The sequence below is a fragment of the Betta splendens genome, chromosome 11, assembly GCF_900634795.4.
Source record: "Betta splendens chromosome 11, fBetSpl5.4, whole genome shotgun sequence".
Taxonomy (NCBI): Eukaryota; Metazoa; Chordata; class Actinopteri; order Anabantiformes; family Osphronemidae; genus Betta; species Betta splendens.
In genome coordinates, this window is record NC_040891.2 from 3,163,014 (window position 1) to 3,170,871 (window position 7,858).

Consider the following 7,858-nt stretch of genomic DNA (forward strand, 5'->3'; position numbering starts at 1 on the left):
TAGTGAAAGGGCCTTACTGTAGGTTTAATTCACTTTGCAAAATGAGTTGTCTTGATTGATCTTGCATTGGTAGGTCAGCTTTTAATTACAATTTTTTGAACCGTTTGACTAACTCTGACCATTGAGTTATTCATATGCTCATAAGAGCCGCTGCTTGTCTTTTTCACAAAAGCAAACAAACCTTGATGTGAGGTATCATATTATTTCTCTAATTATATATTGTTGATTAAGGAACAACGAAGTTAACAAATGTGTGTTTATGCCCAAAAGCTGGAATCTGGCTTCTCTTTTCATCTTTCTTTAATGTTCAATCTTCGTTTTTATTGTCATTGAATCCACTGCACCATGAAAGGAAAACTTATGTTCTGGATTTAAAATACAAAAAGTCACATCTTGCTATTAAAAACATGTTCATCTTGATGACATTGTAAAGTACCTTTATGTGTAATCTTTTCTTTTTTTCTTACTATTTATTTTATTCAAGTTTAAAAATAATTTATTTCTGTATTTACTATATTTTTCTGTAAATTTTAACAGATTATAGATTACTTTTAAATGCTGTGCTTCTTCAGTCACTTCCCATTGGGCGTCAGGTTCTTTATGTTCAACATTGGCTTGTAGAGGAAAATCAGTAGTCAATCTAAATTCCAATTCTTTCCTTCTGGCCTTGTACGCTGGACAACACCAATGTATCAAAAGGAATTAGCCTAGGAAATGCCCATTCCTCCTCTTTATTTTAAATACTGACTGATTCTCTTTTTAGCTCTACTGGCAGAAGCTGAAAAAACGATGCGGTGCTATAAAGAAGAGTGTTAACTGTTGGATTAAAGCAGGACGCCCATGACGAAGATGAGGTGCACAGCAAGCAAGTGTTTATTCTCACTGACACTGAACATACAATGAATTGACTAACAAAACAAAGCACTGACAACCACAGATGGCATGAGCTCCTACCAGCAGCACAAATCATGTGAAGCAACAGCCACGGCTGCTGAGGGAAGCTACAACGAAGATAATCAAACGCTGCAAGTCCACACCAGACTTGAGAGATGAATCGAAAGGTCTCTTGCAGGTCAGCCCTTCATCCTCTCCAGCTGAGGCATGGTCTAACAAAAAATATATTAATCTATAAAATACATAAATATGTTTGTGGTCTAAACATCTTTAAACCTCTTCCAATCCTTAACTTGTAGTCTCCTGATCTCAAACAGGACATAAATTCTGAAAATGATATTTTATTTATTCTGTCCAATCACTGCCGTCCAAATTTGTTTAATACTTTATTCTGTCTTATCCACTGACTCAGTAGGTCAATAAATAAAAATGTATTATACATAAAAATAAACATTTAAATAGATTCCTGCTACTAAATCTTTATCAAATTTGTAAAGCATTTTGGTACCCATAATCAAAGCTTCCAGTGTCTATTATAAATAGAAATACCTGACAGGCTTTTTTGTGGGAACTGGATCGGAGTTGGCTACAAAACAATATCTTTAACCTAGAAAAACTGTAACAATATTCATCAAACAGAAGCAAAAAACTATTGAACTAGAAGTATACCATATAACTAACAAACGTCACCAAGAGCTAGGGGTCAAGAGCAAACAGAAGGGATTAAAGACAAATACATCACTCAAGTTTTATGTATTTTGCAACAAAATGGCAGTTCTAGTCTTTGAGTGTTCGTTTGGACCCAAAGAGAACCCACGAGGGAAACACTCCTTTAATTACACATAGAGTACAACCGTAGCACAAGTTGAACAGAAAACACTCCTACAAGCTGTTACTGTAACTCATACTAGAAGGGAAAAACAGACCTCAGCACACAAAAGAAAGCATAACTATGACATGACAAACAGGGCTTAACAGACCCAAACAGGACCAGACAGAACTAAACAGAACTACAGTAGCAAAGACAGTAGCTTAGATGAGGGCCCATAGGAAGCATGCTGCAAGGCACTGGTCTGGTGACGGACTACCAAGGGATGAGTGGATGAGGTGGAGTATTCAACCAAAGGCAGGTGAATTGAATGACTATTCAGAGTAACAGAAGGCAAAGAAGATCAGGGAGTAGGTGTCCAGAATCAGGGACATACACAGAGCAAAAGCGTGAAAACAGGCAGAATAAATATTAACATACTGTATATTAATTGTTGGAAAGACTTCCTGGATCCTGTGTTTAAATGTACATTCAGCATCAGATGTTACTGAGTGAGTTAGTCTTTTCAATTATGGAACTAGCAGTGACTCCCAGAAACTGTTAGGGCCAAAAACAACTACCTAATGTTTGTCATAGGATCGACAAGACGGTGTTCTACTGACATGCATGATGACTCAGGCCAGATTGAGTGGTGGTGAATCAGCTCAGCAGCGTACATTGATTCAGACTTTGTTGGGAAAGCATTAATAAGATAACAGACTCATTATGATGATGATGCTTGGTTGTCTTCTAAATTCTTCGGCAACTCTGCTTTTGACTCTGTTCAACATGAGTCATTATCCATAAGTAGAGGCCCAGCACCCTGATCTGCTATCCAATAATATATGTGCTTTATATGTGCTGTTATTACTAGAGACATTAGAACAAAATACATTTACAAATTCACGTCATCTTACAGAATGAAATGGACTTGGTAACATTAGTGAATGAGTGAACTAATTTATAAATCATTAGTGTATTTGAATGATACGATGGCCCCCTTTTTTAGCAGCACCAGTCCAGTTTCCAGTTGATGTGGTGGTGTGTGTTTGGGTTCTCTCTGGGTAGACTGGCTTGAAGGTTCATTGGAGACTCTATATTGATTGGCTGCCCAAATGACAGCTGGTATTCTGAACGTCATTACTGGGGTTTTATACTATATCATTTGAATATGCAGTATTTTGATATTTTCTGAAAGAACCCTGAGATTAATATTTGCTTCAATTTTCTTGCTTCAATTTCTCAATAATGGAAAGTAAGGGAATATCTTGCCTCATTAAAAGTTAATCAGAATGACTTAATGAATGGTTGCATCTAGTCTAGGCTCTCATGCAGTATAGCTAAACCTGCCCTGCTGACAGAAGCTAAAAATAAGCTGCCCTCACACAGCAATTAAATATGAGGAGGACATAATTATTCAACCATTTCATTCTCATTTAACCCCTTTCACCAAAACTCACATATTCATCCTCTGCCTGGATCCAGTAAAAAAAGAATGAAGAACACCTTTCCAGACATTTACAGTTCATTAACACCTTACAGAGCTGAAATATATGCATGTCTGGGTCACATTTCGATCTGCAAATAAGCTTTAATGGATGGAGGTGGTTTTCATTCTATCTTTATTTAAATCTTGTTTCAAAGCATGATGCAGGGGAAAATTCTGTAAATCTGTGCCAGAAAAGCCAAGAATGTAGGAATTCACTAGATCAAATCTATTCAAACTAAGGAAGAAGATTAAATTTTGTAAAATAAATAAAATTATAAAAAATCTGAAATGTAAATCACCATATGTGAATCAACCTTTTCCACATTACACCAAATTAGCTTTATGTGATAATTAGCCATTTTCAAGACCGTATATTCAACTATGCATCTCAATGAGTTATCCTTATACATTTGAATGCTACCAAATTAGGTTTCTTCTAAATCTAGTTCACCTTTTGTAATCTAAGCATCACTTTCTGTAAGATAAGATTCACCTTTTGGAATCCAAGCGCTGCCTTCTGTAATCCAAGTGTAACATATGTTATATGTCTGTAGCTAAAGCTGAGATGTTATGAGTGTTCATAGTTCCTTAATTACTTTAGCGGTGTTCTGTCTTGTTTCCAGGCTTTACACAAAACTCCACTAACCACATCCTGACTACAACTCTGTATTTAGCACACAGACCACACATGGTCTTTTTCAGTCAAGGTATAAAAATAATCATTCAGTCCCAATGAGCAGAACTACTTCCTAATGTATAAATTAACAATATTTTACGTTTCTAACAACAGCAGTAATGTAATGAGTTTGCCCTGTCAGCATCACTACGGAAATGTAACACATCACCATGGGAACGTTGAAGTGAACTTCCTATTTTACTGTAGGTTTAATTTAGGGCAAACAAGCAATAGAGATGATCACATACCCTCTCCACTTTGGCAGAAGCACCAATTAGCACATTCATGTAAAAATAATGACTCTGCAAACACACAGAGTTTAATTGAAAAGAGGAGCCAATCAGTCCTCGAATCCTTTTGCACACTGAGTTGGATTTCTAATCCAGCTGGTGCGCTGATCCTCGGAGCTGGGTCAGGACTGACAGATTGTCATGCCGAGCAGGGCAGCCTGCCTCCCCTGGTATTTACTGTAATAACCACTGCATTGCCTTCTCTGACAGGTGCAGCTGTGTCTACCTACTCTGTTCTCCAGTTGAACAGTAAGAACAATAGAGACGGTGGCACTGAGCCACAGAGAGGCCGCTCTGTCAAATGGAAGTGACAAAATACTCTGCTCTGTTGCTTGTCGCCTTTAATATCATTGACTAGAATGACTGAGCCTTGCTGATTGGTATTATTATTAGGTCTGATAGCATAGCAGGGTTAATAACCAGGGCTGTTTTTATGGTATCCTGCTAGGTCTTCAGTGGTATCTGAATGGGGGAATTTATCAACTTTAATCTGTGGCTTCAATCCTCAGCTCTCTGACCTGTCTTCTTTCAATTACTTCTGGAGCTTTCTAAGAAAAATGGTGACATTCAGCACAATATTTTAAAATGACAGTATAGTCAAAAAAGGAAAAAAAAATGTCACCTTAAAAAATTATTAGTGAAAATCGAGTGTAATGTTATGAGTTTTCACAATTATCCGAAGAACCCAACAAATCACTCCGAACCAGCTGTAGTTAATTATTGAAGTATAAAACGGCATCAACAACAAATATGTTACTCTCCACTACCCTGAGGTCACTTTAACAATATCAGTCCTATATACAGTAATGGTTCACCATGATCTATACAATAGGTTGTCCATCATGTTTTTATTAATAATTTGTACAGAGAAGAGCTTTCTGATGAAATGGCCTTTACGCTTAAAGGTAAGTAGAGGTAAAAGTGAAAGCTATGATAAACTACTACAGCTTTCTGCATCTTAGACCTGCCAGTATTGTCATGACATGACATAACACTGGTGTGACAGATACAGTAAAACCTTTTTGTAAACCTGACATAAATAATAAATCCCAAAGTTGCATGTTACCCACACAATACTAAAGAGTTGACATTACAGTAAAGGTTAATTAAGCAGTAGGGTTCATCAACGTTTGTGTTAGAAATATTAGATTGTGCCATAGTATTTTATTTCCATATGTGCTTCAGTATGTGAGCATCTGTTCAGTTCCTGACAGCTTGTGTGAAGACTGAGGGAAGATGGCTGAGACAGGCTCTGCAACCAGACAGCTGGTAAGGCTGCGTCATCTCATGCATGGCTGCAATATATTTGGCCTGTCTGGCCTGAAAGTGCAGTAAGAAATGTCTAGGGGGGCCATATTGTTTATTCTAGTCTTCGTTTTATATCGATTATGTGTGTAATTAAGACAGTTTGGACTTCATAGTGAATCCAAACAGCAACAGTCTATAAAAGCAATTTCTTTCTCATTTGTAAATCAACCCCATCAGAAGCTATTTAAATGAAGTCAAAGTCAGTCTTTGTAAGATAGGTATATATTTTTATCATTTGCTATCTCAATGTTTGACCCTCCTTTGTAAATCCATAACATCATTGTATTTTTTTTAATCCAACATCAATTTTAGATTTTGAGGAAGGTGATTGTGTCAGACTCGGGCAGGCGACGGACCCACATGCACGGCACAGAGGCGCGATGATAGTTGAACACAGATTTATTTGCCAAGGCAAGGTCAGACGGTCCAGGTCATACACAAGGCTCAGCGATAAAGAACAAAGGGGAGCAGGCAATCTCGAGTCCGGTATACAAGCAGGGTTCGTTACACAGGTGGTCACGGCAAAAGTACAGGCAGGGATAAGGCAAACTCACGGTCAGATAGTTAGTCCGGGTACAGGCAGGAAACGACGGTCAAAGCGAAACAGGAACAAAACACGAGGGTCACGGAACACGAAACACTAGAACGAGGAAGCTCAGGAAACTCGGGAAACTCAAGGGACTCAGGAAACTAAACAATCTGGCGGCTTGATTCTGTGCAAGGTGGATGCTAAATACTGGTAGGTGATTACTTGATTACTGACAGGTGTGGATACTGAGAACCGGTAAGTGAACAGCTGACTGGAACAGGAAGTTAACAAAATAAAACAGGATGTGGCGTGACAACAAGACATGGCGTGACAACAAGACATGGCGTGAAACATGACAGTACCCCCCCCCCATGGCGCCTTCCACGGCGCCCACGGAAGCCCCCCCCCTCCCCCAAACCAGGGCGGGCGGAGGGTGGTCCCAGGAGGAGGGACCGAATCCCTACCCCTCAAGGCAAACGAGCAGGGTGGGTGGAGGGAGGACCGGAGGAGGGCCAAAACAAGAGTCCACACGACAAACCAAGTCCCGAACCGGGAAAAACACAAGGTCCAGGGATTCCTTCACGGAGGGTGAAGGCGCGGCGAGATCCTGCTCAGCCGCCGCTGAGCCCGGGTGGCCCTCTTAGTGCCCTTGAGCTGGGCCGACGTCCCCGGGAAACACCCCGAATGGCGACGTCCTCCAGGCGGACGCTGATCCGAGGGGCTGAGGAGTCGAGGCGGACGTCGCCACAGGAGGCAGCGCCATCCACGAGACAACTATGCAGCTCCGGACTGCCGCCAGAGTGCAGGGAAATCAGCGGCGTCCACCTTGGACCACCGCGACGAGAAACCGGAACCAGCGGCGTCCAACTTGGACCACCGCGACGAAAAACAGGAACCAGCGGCGTCCTCCTTGGACCACCGCGACGAGAAACAGGAACCAGCGGCGTCCTGCTTGGACCACCGCGACGAGAAACGGGAACCAGCGGCGTCCTCCTTGGACCACCGCGACGAGAAACGGGAACCAGCGGCGTCCTCCTTGGACCACCGCGACGAAAAACAGGAACAGACGTGGCCTCCTCCTTGGACCACCATCGGGAACAGATGCAGGTGCGGCTGGGGCCGGACCACCATCGGGAACAGATGCAGGTGCGGCCGGGGCCGGACCGCCAGGAACCGATGCCGGTGCGGCCGGGACCGAGCCGCCAGGAACCGATGCCGGTGCGGCCGGGACCGAGCCGCCAGGAACCGATGCAGGTGCGGCCGGGATCGAGCCGCCAGGAACCGATGCAGGTGCGGCCGGGACCGAGCCGCCAGGATCCGATGCAGGTGCGGCCGCGACCCAGCCGCCAGGAACCGATGCAGGTGCGGCCCGGGACCGAGCCGCCAGGAACCGATGCAGGTGCGGCCGGAGCCGAGCCGCCAGGAACCGATGCAGGTGCGGCCGGAGCCGAGCCGCCAGGATCCGATGCAGGTGCGGCCTGTCTGGCCTGAAAGTGCAGTAAGAAATGTCCAGGGGGGCCATATTGTTTATTCTAGTTTTCGTTTTATATCGATTATGTGTGTAATTAAGACAGTTTGGACTTCATAGTGAATCCAAACAGCAACAGTCTATAAAAGCAATTTCCTTCTCATTTGTAAATCAACCCCATCAGAAGCTATTTAAATGAAGTCAAAGTCAGTCTTTGTAAGATAGGTATATATTTTTATCATTTGCTATCTCAATGTTTGACCCTCCTTTGTAAATCCATAACATCATTGTATTTTTTTTAATCCAACATCAATTTTAGATTTTGAGGAAGGTGATTGTGTCAGACTCGGGCAGGCGACGGACCCACATGCACGGCACAGAGGCGCGATGATAGTT